The sequence below is a fragment of the Lissotriton vulgaris genome, unplaced genomic scaffold, assembly GCF_964263255.1.
Source record: "Lissotriton vulgaris unplaced genomic scaffold, aLisVul1.2 SCAFFOLD_699, whole genome shotgun sequence".
Taxonomy (NCBI): domain Eukaryota; kingdom Metazoa; phylum Chordata; class Amphibia; order Caudata; family Salamandridae; genus Lissotriton; species Lissotriton vulgaris.
Genome location: NW_028240948.1, coordinates 423,100 through 439,487, shown reverse-complemented (window position 1 = coordinate 439,487; position 16,388 = coordinate 423,100). Strand labels below are relative to the sequence as shown.

At 45.7% G+C, this 16,388-nt stretch overlaps 1 protein-coding gene across 1 annotated transcript in view; it reads right to left on the bottom strand.

Annotated features, from left to right (window-relative positions):
* Positions 1–479: 479 nt before the first annotated feature.
* The window catches only part of LOC147672473 (UDP-N-acetylglucosamine transferase subunit ALG13-like), a gene marked incomplete at its 5' end in the record, with an annotated part of 438,517 nt that continues 422,608 nt past the window's right edge, over positions 480–16,388 (bottom strand). Inside the window, one exon of the mRNA XM_086948010.1 lies at positions 480–1,984. The remainder of the gene's footprint in view (positions 1,985–16,388) is intronic.

Sequence of the window (16,388 nt, the reverse complement as noted above, 5' to 3'; positions counted from 1 at the left end):
CTGACAACCCGACGCACAAGGTTACTGCTGAAGAAAAAAAATCTCAAGATACAGACGGACGCCTGGGGGAAATTCTACAACTAGACGCCTCTATGAGACTGTTCTTCCAGCACTGGAATTCATATAACGTATGAACAAGAGTAACCTAGATATTAAGGAGCCTGTGTGCTCTTCACAAAATAATTGGCAAACCACTCATTAAAAATACCATAGTAAATAAAAAACAAGGAAGAAACAAACTGGGCATGTGATACATATGCAAAGGGCTCTAGTTTATAAGCAGCTCAATTTTCGAAAAGGCATTTCACATTATACTGTGGAGAGAATGCCTCAGACAACACACCAGTCCTCATCCCTGTCCTTCATGTGAGAAGTATAAGGACAGCTAATTACTCTTCTGAACTTGCGTATTGAATGGACACATGTTGTGTATATATTTAAGCCCTAACAGCATGAAAAAAAGCACAGATTGCCAACACTTCTATGCATCCCCTTTATTTAGTGGCATTAGTGACAGTGGAAGTTAAAAGAACACCAATTCTTTCACCGTTAGTGCAACATGACTTACATAAAAATATCAAAAAGTATACAATTATAAAGTATATATTTAACTTATCAAATTTGAACAATCCTCTTTCCAGGAACCACCTCCTTCATAAAACAATGTTTGAAAATAATTACACAATTTAAGACAAAACATTAACACATATGTGACATTTACTTTAACAAAATGTTTTGCTAATGTCTTTGACAGCTTTTTCGTGTCATGATATTATCAATCTCAATTGAGTTTTCCTGGATCTTTTGCCCCCAATCTTGAGGTGTAATATATTGTTTATCGTAAAGATCAATGTCAACAAATACTTTCTGGTATCTTTCATTTCACAATCAAATTATGGTACTAACATCGCTGCTTTACACTACAACAGTACAGAAATTGAGGATGTGGAGAGTTGGAAAACTAAAGACCAGTAGCTTCGTTGCTCCAGTGATCTAGAGACACAATATCTTACTTACTCCATGGCAATATAATCCAGTTCAAGCAACAAATCAATGCATTTAGTTTTCCAAAGATGCACTTGGTGCTGCTTATTTAGCCACAGACTGGTGGGCAAATCTTATTACACATGGATCAGAATCTTAATCTTATTTTCAGCTAGCACAGCTTTACAAACCACGAATGATGAAACCATGACAGACTGTTTGTATGAATGCGGACGACTTCCCCATAGAACAGAATAATTTAATATAGTGTAAGATCTTCGAGGATTCACATTGCAGAAGATCAGAGAAATGCTTGCTTCAACCAAGCGTGTGCCTTACAAATAGATCCGTACAAACACAGATACACATCTGAATAGACACTGCTTTTACCATGCTTAGTTAAATGACAATTGGTATTGGTTTCATCATAAATACTGCAATAATGGTAAATGCTTATACTTTATAAAAATCTGCATTTCTTTCAGCTGATGGCACAATTTCACTTGAGTCGCAAACTGACATTTATAAAGACATACGATTTAACATGATAAACTTTTTAAATACAATATTTTAAAGCAATCTAATATAGTAAATATTATGTACAGATTAAGACTGCAAATCACTTAGTGACTTTGCAGCACTCAGATCTTGGCAGTGTTCATTTCTTGCAGTTCTGGTCCAGGATATGAACAGAAACGTGGCCTCTAATGCTCTCAGCTTGTTCTTTGATGTGAAGCATAAGATGTTTCATGATGAAAAGCGTTCAAGATCCGATCCATCCCAACACAAGATTAAAAAGACAAAGTCAACAGCAATACCTTACCCAAACAAGTGAAAACTGTCCACCTTCATTTAAGTGCCAACCACTTTTCTTCACCCAAGTGCTAATTACGTGCTCGTGCATAACATCTGAAGTAGCAGCTTGATTGCCTATTTGCATGAATTTTGACCAGTGTGCAGAAAATGCACGGAGAAGTTGGAGACGAACGGTGCTGGAAACCTAAAAGAGAACAACAGAAACCAGTTGTAAAAAACAAAAATAAATGTGCACGACTGTTAGAATTCCAAAACATCACGGCACATACTATGGAGAATACTAGCTTAATTCCACACAAGTAATGTTTAAAGGCTACATGAACTACTAACAAGAAACAGGCCACACCTACGGAACACGCAGTACAGTGTTGCTAACAAACAAGTTACTTATTTTCAGTAGCACTCTTTCTGGTGGACGATGAATAATTTCCTAGCTAACGTAACAGAAAGTTTCAATTCTATTAAGGACTCGGAGGCGAGGATTATGCCTTCTTTCTTCAATTTTATTAACATTGCAGCACAAGAAACTCAACAAAAGAGTATGTTTCCCATACACCATAGGGAGTAAGTAGCCGAATCAAAATACATGAAACAACCAATCAGAGCTTAAGACCAATGTCTAATCAGAGCCATCCAGCAACTCTTTAGTCCGATGCTACTGTCCTTCCTTCCTCTTTCTTCGCTGCTACACATCCAGATAAGTGCCTTTCAGTTTTCTTACTGCTTTGCGCTTTGTCTGGTATTTGATTCCTGTACTGGCTTTGAATTCTTTGTGTTCTTTGATTCAGCGCGAGTGCGCGATGTGCTATTAATGTGCGATGGTCATTTGCATATTTTCCGTTACCGGTTTTCATTTATGCTGTTGACAGTTCGTGCGCGCTCTTTTTCTACTTGTCAGCGCTGTCGGGCGTTGTTTGTGTAACCGTGCGACTTTGAAGTATTTAGTCCCAGCCGCGGGAACGAGTCTCTCGTTCCTACGCGGCTTCCTGCTAGTAGCGCCTGCATTCCTCCCGCCGCAAGGCGGCGTGGGAGGCGGCTGGTTTTGCGCGTCATCGTCGGACACTCTACGGGGATTCTGACAACGAGCGTGTGAGTCTGGCGGCAGGTCTGGTCTGAGGACGATCGTCCAGAGCGGTCTGTAGAGCGGCTGTGTCTCTTGCAAGCGCTGTTCCTTTCTGTGTACACCCGGTTCACTCGCGTGTAAGGGAAAAGCGAGAGTTGAACACGGATCAATATACTCTTCATTGATGCCTGATACAAGAGGTCAGATACCGGCCGTCAGGCCGGCCAAATGGGAATTTCCCAGACCAGTTGGGGAGATTTAGTCTTAACAGTTTTGCCAGCAGTTCTTTCCCCTTGGGCTAGTACCCCTTGAATTTGTGGTCTATATAGCCATCTAGAATTGCGTCTGACACCCAGCTCTCCCTGAATTTGCCCTGATTCAAGGTCTGAGGGCCTCTGCTAGTGAGTTGGCCTACAGTAATATATAGAGATATTTCCCTTTCCTCTTCCTCACTGTGGAATATTACGATGAGTATCAGGAGGAAGAGGACCCTTTGGCTGATACGCCCTGGGGAGATGCCTTTTATGAGGCTGTAGACACTTCCATGTACAAGACCGTGGATTTGGCTATTTCGCCATTGGAAAACAGGCTTTCACGCCAGATTGAAAACAGGTGTTTGAGCATCTGGAGCGTAGAGTAGCCCCCGCGCTAGCTCCTTCCATGCCTCCCCAGGACACCCTGGCTCTCCCCCCGCCCGCTAAACCCCCTCATGAGCCTGGTGCTGATGTGGACGCTTTTGAGTGCCTCAAGAAGGCTTTCCTATATTGCCAGCCTGGTCCTTCTGGGACCACCCGTCCTTCCCAACCGCCAGCTCGACCGAGCTCTGCGGCGGACCCTGTTCTGTCTTCCAGCCCCTCTAGAACCTGGCTTCCTTCCCGGCCCACTCAGGATTCCCAACCTGCCCCTGCAACGTCAGACATGCTGGAACCCAACGACATACTGCACCCCACTCGTCGGAGTTGGTCCCTGCAGAGAAGGTGGCTGCGTATGGCACGGAACACATTCTTCGCCCTCTGGAAAAGGAAGCCCTCAACTGCCTTCGGGCGGAGTGCCCCCGACCGTCCTTTGACGGGAAAGTTGCCTTGACCCTGGAAAATGTCCCCTTTCCTTCCAAGATTTATACGCAATACCAAGGGCATCGACAGATCATGGAGGGCGTGCCAGGATAAGCTCCTGGACGCCCTTGGGCCTATCACAAAAATTCTGGATAGGGCCGAGGAGGCCAAGGCATCTGGCTCTATTATATCCCCAGAAACCTTGTCTGGCTGGGCGCAGAGAGTAATGAGCGCCGCCGGTCACTCCTGATTAAGATCGATCCGAAGCTCGGAGACTTAGCGGATTTGGAGGCCAGCGCCGGCGCTCATGGAGCCTGTATGGAGAGCATTTTATATAGGAGCTGGGCAAGTTCGTAAATACTTTTACGTCCCCGGATAGGGCCCAATCGACAATAAAGAAGGTATTCCCTCGTGTTTTTCAGGGGGGCCGGTCGAGGTAGGGACCGGTCGACCGAACCACCAGAATAATCAACAAGGCTCCAGCCAGTTCCAAGATCAGTCAAAGTTAGGAAACTTTTACCCCACGCGAGGACGCCGGGGGAAAGGCTGAGGCTTCAAGGCAGGAGCATCCAACTCTAATTTCGGTGAGTGTTCTCACTTCTTCCCCTCAAAAAAATAGGGGGGCGATTGGCAGACTGTTACCAGGCCTGGCGAATTATTACCCAGAATGCTTGGGTCCTCCAGACAGAGCAGGGTTTCCATATAGAGTTTACGGGCTCCCCAGTTCAGAAGGTAGCCAGAGACCCTTTCAGTTTTCCACTCAGGATGCCCTCCTTGTGAACAAGGAAGTAGAATCACTCCTTCACAAGGGGGCCTTCGTCCTCTCAGAACCTCACCCCGGGGTTTTTGATCCGTGTTCAACTCTCGCTTTTCCCTTACACGCTAGTGAACCGGGTGTGCACAGAAAGGAACAGCGCTCGCAAGAGACACAGCCGCTCTACAGACCGCTCTGGGCGATCGTCCTCATACCAGACCTGCCGCCAGACTCACGCGCTCGTTGTCAGAATGCCCGTAGAGTGTCCGATGGTGACGAGCAAAACCAGCCCCCTCCCACGCCGCCTTGCGGCGGGAGGAATGCAGGCGCAACCAGCAGGAAGCCGCGTAGGAACGAGAGACTCGTTCCCGCGGCTGGGACTAAATACTTCAAAGTCGCACGGTTACACAAACAACGTCCAACAGCGCTGACAAGCAGAAAAACAGTGTGCACGAACTGTCAACAGCATAAATGAAAACCGGTAACGGATAATATGCAAATGACCATCGCACATTAATAGCACATCGCGCACTCACGCTGAATCAAAGAACACAAAGAATTCAAAGCCAATGCAGGAATCAAACACCAGACAAAGCGCAAAGCAGTAAGAAAACTGAAAGGCACTTATCTGGATGCGTAGCAGCGAAGAAAGAGGAAGGAAGGACAGTAGCATCGGACTAAAGAGTTGCTGGATGGCTCTGATTGGACATTGGTCTTGAGCTCCGATTGGTTGTTTCATGTATTTTGATTCGACTACTCACTCCATATGGTGCATGGGAAACGTAGTCTTTTGTTGAGTTTCTTGTTGCTTCTATGTTAATGCAAAGTGAAGAAAGAAGGCATAATCCTCGCCTCCAGTCCTGACATAGAATTGTATTTATCCACACATTGCTCACCTGGTGAATGTTCTCCAGGCATCAGACTGGACCCGAAAACACAAAAGCTGTACTACTGTAGGCTGGTGGGCAGCGCAGTGGTAGTGACAAATTTGTCTATATACATGGGCCACCCTTGAGCGGTGATGTGAATTTCTTTCTTATGCTTTTATGTCCCCTCATAGTCCATTCACAACCTGGTATGACCGGTGAGCAGATCTCTAGATAGGGATTAATGGAAAAACAGGAAGGTGGTAAGGACTGGGAATTTGCCTAGCTTTAGTACTGGTAAGTTCTAATTCTAATAAGGACACGGAGGTGCGGATTATATCTTCTTCCTTCACTTTATTTTTTACAACAGCAAATTTTCAAAGCCATCAAAAAACGACTACTCCCATGAACACTCGTGAGTAGAACAAACAGACATATTAGTCCATCAACTCTGTCCACTATGCAGCCTCCACTTGGTCCCACCTCAGTACTTCCTCTTCCTTCGCTGCTCAGCAGCAAGATGGCACTTTTTCTTTACTCTCTGCTTTGGGGCGATTGTATAGTCATTCTGTGCTGTTTTGGGATCGTCTGTGCATTGTTGCTGGACCCAGATTTTTCCTTTTTAGATCCCCTGGCAACGGGACGCTTTCACGTACCTTACGCTGCATTTCCCTCATTACGGTGGGATCCTCCGACCGCGACGGGGCGCTGTGTGCATCTTCCCAGGAGGCGCGCACCAGCACTAACTATAGAGTGCTGACGAGAGCTGCCCAGTGAGGAGCCTTGCAATCCTGGTCTCCCGAGTTATTTCCTGCGTTGTGGGGTCTGTAAGTGACATAATTCTTTACGCCTTGTGTTGTGGGGTCTGTAAGCCACAATTCTTTACGCCCCAGCTGGGGTCCGTATTTTTTCTTGTGAACGCCCTGTGGGGTTGTATTGGCAGCCGTTGAGCCGCGGAGACACTCTTCTCGGGGGACAATAGCCCATTCATTTGGCAGGTTGTGTCTCCAGGGCTTCGCCCATTCCAAGCTTCAACTTACCCATGCTTTGTACGTGGCCCATAATACCAGTGTTCCTGACATTTTGAGGGACTGCCTACTGGCCGCTGAGAGCTGTTAGAGTAATGCAGGACCAGGGTCAGTACCAGGGACTGGATTACTTGTCCTACCAGCCTTGGGATGATGATTTCTACCAGGCAGTTGATTCCACATACAGGGCAGTGAACCAGGCCATGGAACCTCTTGAGCTACGTCTCTCGTCGCAGATTGCGCGGGAGTGCACCAAATGGATGAAGCCCTCAGTGAACCCTTCTGAAGCCCCATAGGCTGCGCAAGGGGAGGGGGCGTGGCTACGGCGCGTAGCGGAATGGCTGCCTGCTAAGGGAGCTCCATGCCGGAACCTATACCGGCCGATTACCATCCTTTCGGCACCCACTGCAAGCTTGAAGACCCCCTAGGGACACATATCGGTGACTGAGTATCACGTTGGTGGAGTGGCGAGTCCTTTGCCCCGAGCGCCACTGCTGACTTGAAGGAGGCGACGGCTGCAGATTGGGTGAAAATGGCGCAGAACTAGGGGGCAGATCGAGAGACCAATGTTAGCAGCGACGGAGGCGATCCTACTGCACCAGACGGTATCGCTGCTGGCTGTGGATGCCCCCCCCCCCCCGACTGTAAGATTGAGGTGGAGGCAAGGTTTCTTCAATAGTTCCTTTATTCCAAGTAAAAGAGTAGAGAACAGGTGGTGCCAGGAAGCACAACCGTACAGCATTGATGTCAGGCTTCAACTGACTTACAGTGGAACATAAACGATGTAAATGCATTCCAGAGATAGCTCGCTCCTAACACGAGCCTTAAAGCAGTATGCAACACAAAGATAAAACACAACATAACACAGCCCCCCCCCCCTCACGAAAGAACAATAAAAAAAAAACAAAGAATAAGGATAGGAAGGGAGAAGGGAGAGGAGGAAGGAACAAACCACCCCACATGAACTACCTAACAATCTTTAAGCCAACTAGGCAAAACTCTTAACCTCTTTGAACTTTCTGCGCCAGGCAAACAGGGAACAGAATTAGCATCAACTTCAGTGGAACAAGAAGTCACATTTCCACCTTTGTACTCTACATCACCTTGGCTTGGTAAAGACATAGCTTGACTTAGACCATGCGAAGACCCACCAGCTTGACAGATGGGATCACTAACCACCACTTCCCCCTCCCTTAACCCCTTCCATGCTCATGAAGAGCTCAGCTCGTCATGAGGCACAGTGGAGCTGTGCTGATGACGAGCTGAGCTCGTCATGAAACTATGTATATCGAAAGCTTTCAGCACCGGAGGGGAAAATGTGCAGCAGCGATGTGGTTAATTTAGGAAGTGACCCATCAGGCGCTAACTGAGATTGTAACTCAGTATTTTCAAAATAATCTTCAACCAAATCAAAATCACCCGAACTTTTCCTCACAAGTGGTTCCTCATCATGATCTTGACAAATGTCAAAAGCAACATCCTTTAGATTCCAAACCTTACCATCACTTAGTCTAACTGAGTTCAACGACCATTTTAGGCGAATCAAATTTATTTTCACCTTTCACAACTTTATAAGGTTTCCTAATTCTCACTTAATCTCCAGCTTTCACTATAATGTCCTTTGCGCCATGACACTTCTCATAGTACACTTTGCTTTTGCCATGAACTAATTCTAGATTCTTTTTCACCTCCTCAGCTGACCATTCCTGAACACTGTCCTTAAATAACCAACTCGGATTGAATTTACACCTAGGTAATCTACCTCTCATCATTACAAAAGGGGACACACCCGTACAATTGTTCAAAGTCACTTTATAGGACCAAACAGCTTTCTGTACTTCCAACTTCCAATCCAACTTCTTGTTAGCCGCCTGCAGAATGCCTTTAATAACCCTATTAAAGCGTTCTACCGTTCCATTCCCACTAGGATTGTACAAGGAGGTTGTTTTATGTGTGATGCCACAATTTACAAAATACTCTTTGGCAGCTTTGGATAAAAATTACACACCATTATCCGTTAGAATATTCACTGGTAATCCCCCCACTACAAAAATGTTATCCAAAAACTTTAAAACGGCTTTAGTGTCCACTTTTTCTACAAATTTAACCACAGGCCATTTGGTAAAAAGATCAATTGCAACTAAACCATATTCTTTCGCATCCCCAATTGGACCAAAAATGTCCACTGCGATAGTCTCCCAAGGAAAACTAGGAATGAGTCCCTCACTCATCGTTGGTCTCAAAGTATTCAAAGATTTATCTGCTGAACTGCAAACTGAACAACCCCTTACAAAAATTTCTACCTGTTTATCAACCTTCGGCCACCAAAACAAATTCTTGACAGCCAATTTAGTTCTTACTATGCCAAAATGTCCCTCGTGACACATCTGTAAGATTCTTTTCCGTAAGCCAGCAGGTGGAATAATCCTGTCCCCCCTCATCAAATTCTCTCTTTCCAATGATAACTCAGACCGTACTTCCCAAAACGATTTCAAACTGCCTGACATAAATTTTTCTTTAGGCCAACCTTGACAAATAAACTTTGAAACTTCCACTAACTCCTTGTCCATATCATGCTCCCTTAACCAATCCTCCCTGCTGATGGCCGGAACCCCTGAATCATGTACAAACGCCACAGTGAAGTTCCCCCACGGGTCATCAACACATTCCTCTAATGGAGAGGGCAATCTCGATAAATAATCATAAGTGATACTGTATATGTATTCCTTCATACGCATAGAAATCCTTGCCAACCTAGCAGAAGCGGTTGCAGTGCCATCAGTAGATAAGATGTGGACTAATAGTTTATGATCTGTCCTGATGTTTACCATCTTACCCCATACAAATGCACAAAAATGCTCTAATGCCCATGCACAGGCTAAGGCTTCCCTTTCTATAATAGGGTATCTGCTTTCTGCTGGTGACAAAGCTCTGGACGCAAACAAAATAATCCTTTCTTTACCATTTTCCCCAACTTGCGACAAAACCGGGCCTAAGCCTTTATCACTTGCATCAGTTGTCAAAAGACAATCCAAATTAGGATCAAAACTTGATAAGGCGCTTACTTTTTGCAGTTCCCACTTAATCTCCGCAAACTCTCTTTCACACTCCTTAGTCCATTCAAACTTTACATTCTTCTTTAACAAGGACCTGATATTATACACCTTAGAAGCAAAATTCTTAATGAACTTGGCGCAGTACTCTGCCATTCCCAAAAAGGATTGGATTTCTTCTTTAGACTCAGGTGCAGGCGAAGCAAAAATGCTTTCTATTAGCGACACCTTTGGCCTGACACCCTCCTCACTAATGATATGGCCAAGGTAAGAGACGCTTCTCTCACCAAATTTACATTTGGATAACTCCACAGTTAATCCTGCTGAATTAAGTGTGTCAAAAACCTTCCAGAGTTTAGCATCATGGTCTTCTTTGTCAGTACCTGCAATCAAAACATCATCCTGGAAAAAACAAATGCCATCCATATCACCAAACAATTTGTGCATCAAACGCTGAAACACAGCTGCGCCCGATGCAAGGCCAAATGGCATCCTTATAAATTGGAAAAAACCAAACGGCGTGATGAAAGCTGTTAGATGTCTTGACTCTGGTTCCAAAACTACCTGGTGGTAAGCAGCAGAAAGGTCTATCGTAGAGAACCAAGTTGCCCCCCTTAAGGAAGAAACCATCTCGTTAATTTTAGGTAATGAAAACCGCTCAATCACAATATTTTTGTTAAGATGGCGTAAATCAATACATAAACGAATTTTGCCATTGGATTTCCTTGCTACAACTACTGGACTAATCCACTCTAAAGAATCTACCTCTTCGATAACCCCTTTAGCCAATAGACCTTGAATTTCTTTCTTAACTTCATCCCTTATTAACAGGGGAATAGGTCTGACCTTGTGGACTTTAGGTTGTGCATCGCCCTTGAGCATGATTCTATGCTCAAAACCTTTCAACTCGCCTAACTGTCCACTTACAACATTGGTGAATCTGCTTTTTAAAATGTCTTCTATTTTGCTACACTCATCTAAGACTAACGCTTTCTCCTTACTGTTAGGGTCTAAGATGATGTGAAGATTTTTCTGGTCATACCAGCCCAGGACAGATGGTCCAGTTTTGGCTATGTATAATTTGCCTCTAGTTACTCTACCTTTAAAGAGGAAGGTGAGCCATCTGAAACCTAACAACCCTATTCTTTCCCGTGTAACTCACAGGATTAACATCTGAGGCATTCAACTTGTCCCCTATTTTATGTGTACATTTCTTCCTCCATACCTCCTCATTAACGATCGTGTATGGAGATCCAGAATCAGCATACACATTCACCTTAATGCCACCTAAAGATACTTCGCAAATTGGTTTACCTTCCATTGCTTCATCCGTGATATTTAGCATATAGTTCCCTCTCACATTTTTCACACAACCATCCTCATCTTCACCACTTTCACTAGCACTTGCATCTTCATTCCAAATACATTTGACATTACTGCGCCTGCGGCACATTTTGCTAAAATGGCCTATCAATCCACACACACTACATTTTTTCCGCAAGGCAGGACACGACTTGCAGTAAGCCATATGTTCTTTGCTACCACAACGGTAACACCTTCTGTCATCCACTTTGTTGTCTCTTCCTTGATTCCTGAAAGGTTGACTAAAGTTCTTGTTCTGGAATTGCTTAGTCTGACTTTTTGTTGTCCCTTGAATCTTGAAAACAGCAGATGATGCTTTGTCCGATTCCTTTTACCGTGTCCTTGACCACAGTAGCACACCTCCCTGACATTTCCGACTTCCTCATTATAGCAAGTACGTCATCTAAAGGTGCGTCACCATTTACCCAAAGACGATCCTGAATCGGTGAGTTGTCATTGTGCATAACTAATTGGTCTCGAATAAGGTCATCGTGCAAATTCCCAAACTTACAGTCAATAGCAAGTTTTTTTAAGTCGTCAAACCATTCATCAACCAACTCTTCTTTCTTTTGTTTCCTTTGAAAAAATTTGTGTCTTACCACACCTATACACACTTTAGGTGCAAAATACTTATCCATATCTGCGATGGCATTATCAAATTCACTTAGGTCAGCATTAATTACTTTTTGCATTCGTGAATAAGTTTTTAAGCTTTAGGTCCCAGAGAATGCAACAGTATCCTTTTCTTTTGTTAAGGTTTCATTTTTGCATTCTCATCAATAGCACAAATATAGTTGTTGAAATACTCTTTCCATTCCACCCATTTCATGTCAGGTTGGGAACCTGTAGCCCAAAAAGGTTGAGGGGGACTAATCACAAAACTTTGTTGAGCCATTTCTTCTTTCAAAATTCCCTGGTTTTGATCTCCAGTATCCATAAAAGTAAATTACCTAATTATGTAAATCGTTTTACTAACATCAGTAAATAAAAAAAAAATAATGTGCCCCGACAGTCTCACCTGTTCTCCTTGTAAGTATTGATGCGTCGCTAAATATTCTGAATTAATAGTGCTATTGTTTTTGAAAATTAGTGCCTCTTCGTTTGGTGAAAGAAACTGTCGAAAGCTTTTTCTTCCGAAATTCAAGATGGCCGCTACGCAAGGTCACGCAACGTGACCTTGCGCGAATGCATCATCACGCAGCGTAGTGACTAGGGTAAGAAGCAACAAGAAGACGTTCCAAGAGTTCGTGTTTGTGGCTCGAGGGTGGCGCCGCTGGAAGACCGTGCACGGAATACGGCAGACAACCAAAAGATGCAAGCGTGCGTCGCCCAACCGCTCAAGTTACCACATAGAAGCAGACTTCTCACCTACCTTGAGTAAGTTGGCAGATAAGATAGAAACAAATACATATGTTTCAGATGCTTTAACGAAAATTGCCACAAGATCTGATGTAATTCCAATGTAATTTTCTTTATCCGTGTTCTTTTCCGTCAATTTTCATAAATAAAGAGAAAAAAATATATATATATGCAGATCCCGATCGTCGCCAATTGTAAGTTTGAGGTGGAGGCAAGGTTTCTTCAATAGTTCCTTTATTCCAAGTAAAAGAGTAGAGAACAGGTGGTGCCAGGAAGCACAACCGTACAGCATTGATGTCAGGCTTCAACTGACTTACAGTGGAACATAAACGATGTAAATGCATTCCAGAGATAGCTCGCTCCTAACACGAGCCTTAAAGCAGTATGCAACACAAAGATAAAACACAACATAACACCGACCGACACTGGAGACGTGCGCAGATTGACGGTGGTGAGGACTCCTGAACGCGGGGGGGGGGGGGGCCCTCGCGAGGCGGACAGCCGTTGATGAGCCTGAGCTGTGCGCGCACTGCCCCGCCCCCCCCCCCCCATCCCCCTACGAGCGCCAGGTGGCCGGGAGTGATAAGGCCGGACGGCCTGGGAAGCAACCCTTCTTGAAACGACCGAAGGCTTGGGAACCCGCGGTACCGAGGCGAAGAAGAGCAGAGCCAGCCTGGTGAGGCGAGTGGAGCGCTGCAGCGATCTGGGCCTGGATGATTGGGCAGCGTGGCTCTAGTAGGGTGCAGAGACCCCGTGTATGGTAGCACCCTGTGGGGGCTGCGTCGTGGAGGTCGCAAGAGGCTACAGATAGGGCTGCGCTCTCTAACTGTGTAGAGGGAGGCTGGGCTGTCCCTTGACGCCTGGAGGGCACTATCCGCCGGTCTTCTTGGTCCATATAATGGGCAGGGGGCGTTCCGATATCGCGGGGGACCTCTTTATTGCGGGGGGGTGGGGTTAGCGAGACTGCAGGTCCTAGTGTGAGGGAGCTACCACGTGGCGCTTTACCACGGAGCTGTGAAAGGACGGTTCCATACGCCAGCAGCCAGTCTTCATGCCGACAATTTGTTGAGGAAGATTTACTGGGTGAAGACATACCGTGGCGGTCAGGTGCGGTCGACTGTACCCATGAGAGGTTTATTAGTAAGCGCACTGGAGAGGCAGAGACAATTAAGAGCTGGAGACAGTGGTGAAAAGCATGTGTGCTGTCGCAGCTGAGGAGATCTTTCGGTGGGAAGGACACGGCTGCGGTATTTCGTCATTGTTGGTGGCTGCATGGATATCCTGGCACACCTGGGAGTGGAATATCTAAGTATGGGCAAATCAGAGCCTAAGCAGGCAAAACTTCAAATTGAAAATAAGAGGTCGACTTGTGCCACTGAAGGTATGGGGGAACAGAGTGATGTGCGCAGTGCGTCAGGACATACAGACGGTGCAGACGATGACACCAGGTCCATTTTGCTAGAACTACGAGCAGGGATTAAGGCAATAGATAGTAAGATAGACGCCTTGGCTACAGGACTTGATATGGTAAGAATGAAAGTGGCCACGCACGAGCGCAGATTGGATGCTCTTAAAAATCGCGTATCAGATCAACATGATGCACAAACAGAAGCACGCACACAACTCCTTCAGATGGAAAAGGTGCTGGAGGTAATAAGTGCAAAGAACGAGGATTTGGAAGCGCGCTTGAGCCGTAACAATGTTCGCATTATTGGACAATCGGAAACTACGCCCATATCAAAGATGGCGCCCTTTATAGATGGAATGCTGCGCGAACTTCTTGCACCCGCTCTCTCCGCTATGATGATAGTGGAACGTGCACACCGCTCACTAGGGCCGAGACCTAAGCAGGGGGCGCCGCCGCATCCGATCATTGCGCGACTCAGACTATGCGAACAGGGACGCCATCTTGAGAGAGGCCCGAGCTAAAGACCCGGTAGTTTATAAAGGGGATAAACTCATTTTTCCCAGACTACACACCTGCAGTACAATCGGCAAGGAGAGAGTTTGTGCCAGCGAAGAAGTTGTAGAGAGAAGCGTCTGTGCCGTATGCCATGCTATACCCGGCAAAATAAAAAATCACCCTCGAGGAACAACCGCATTTTTTTTTACTGACGCAAAGTCTGCACTGAAGTTCACCAAGCACATTTGCAAGATGTCATCGCGAAGGAAACTGGTGAAGGACCCGACGATGGACTCAGGATTAGATAATGCAGACTAATGATAGGCATACTGATGCATGATTGTACTACATTACAATATTATTCCACTTTGGTTCTAGACCTAGACATCTGCGAGATATGACAGACGTATGTGTAGTAGAAGATGTGGTGTGGAGGACGAACCCATTTGCAATTGTACACTGATGGTCCTGAGCGGGGTGAATGAGTAATACAATGGGTTACAAGTTGCTGGGAAAATGCAGGGGTGGCGAAGAATAAAAAACGGGAAACTTTCGGCAACCGCACTGCAGTGCGAATACACGCTGCTGAGCCTCGTCCCCAAGAGCGTGTTACATGTTGAGATGGATAGTTGGGGGTACTGTATTGAGGGTGGAGGGGGGAGTATTGGGGGGGAGGGGGAGGGGGGACTGGTCTCGACCTGATTGGAAGTTGGAGTGGGAGGTGGGAAGGGAGTGGGAAGGGGATGTCTTCGTTGGTTTTGTTTCATATTATGTTTACTACACTATGCTCATCAACATGTTCCATAGCTGATATGTACTATAATGGCATAACTGATGCCCCTCTGAGACCAGACAGGGCGCTAAGGATTATAGGTTGTGTAATGGGTGATGGTAGATAACTGCAAGCTGTTAACCTGGAATGTTCGAGGCCTAAATTCTCCTAAAAAAGTGTGACAGGTATTGGCATATTTAAATCGACACATGATACAAGTTGCTCTGATACAGGAAACGCACTGGACTAAATATACCGAGCGGAGTGTAGCAAGTAGATGGGCAGGTTTTCAACTGGCCGCTTCATATTCTTCCTATGTGAGAGGGGTGCTAATACTAGTTAAGAGAGAGTTCCAAGCATTGCACACATATGAGGATGGGAGGTACGCGATGGTGTGTGGGAAATTGTGCAACACGCTGGTCTCCATTGTCAATATGTATGGGCCGATTGCGGATGATCCAACCTGTGTGGATCGTATATGTGGTAAATTGAGGGAGTGGCCTGCTGCTCCTGTAATCTGGAGGGGGTGGGGGGGGGGGGGGGGGGCCTTAATACGTATTTGGATGTGACGCTGGATAAATCTAGCCCAATTTCTCACCGTACCCTTAAGGCTGCCATAAGTGTTTTGCAAGCTATGGAGGAATTTGGTTTGTATGATGCTTGGAGGGTGCAACACCCACAGGTGCGAGAGGGTACGCATGCGACACCGCTGCATGGAAGTTTTTCACGCCTAGATTATTGGTTGCTTGGAGGCGAGATGATGGACTGGGTGGTGGATGTGGCACCTCTGGCTAGGACATTATCGGATCACAACCCAGTGAGATTTGACATTGCCTTCCCGAAGACTGCGAGATGTCCCTTTACATGGAGATTGCGTTCAGAGGCACTTCTTGATCCCATATATGATGCGACGGTCCGTGAGGCCTGAATACAATACTTTGCAATAAACAAAGGCACAGTAGATGAGGCTTCAACATTGTGGGAGGCTTTTAAGGTTACTATTAGAGGAGTATGTATTTGAATGGCAGCGGTATATTAAAAGACATAAGAACCCAACTTCATGCGCATTTGACTAAAAGAGTGCAGAGCTTCAAGGTAGCGACTGCCCAGGTCCCGTGTGGTGGATTATTGCTTATCTTCCCTTCGCCTCTGTGTTGTTTGGCGAGCAGGCTGTGTACGGTGCTCGGCTCATTCATCGGGTCGAACGATTGAAAAGCCTGATATTCCTCATGCTGCAAACATTTCCACAGCCTGGTTATCTACGGTAATCTACAGAAGATCCCTGCTGAGAAGAAGAGTGCTTTGGCGCCTTTGAAGTACTGAAGGTAAAAGGGGCTAAAAAGAATATATATCCAATATCGAGCTCTCTGAGC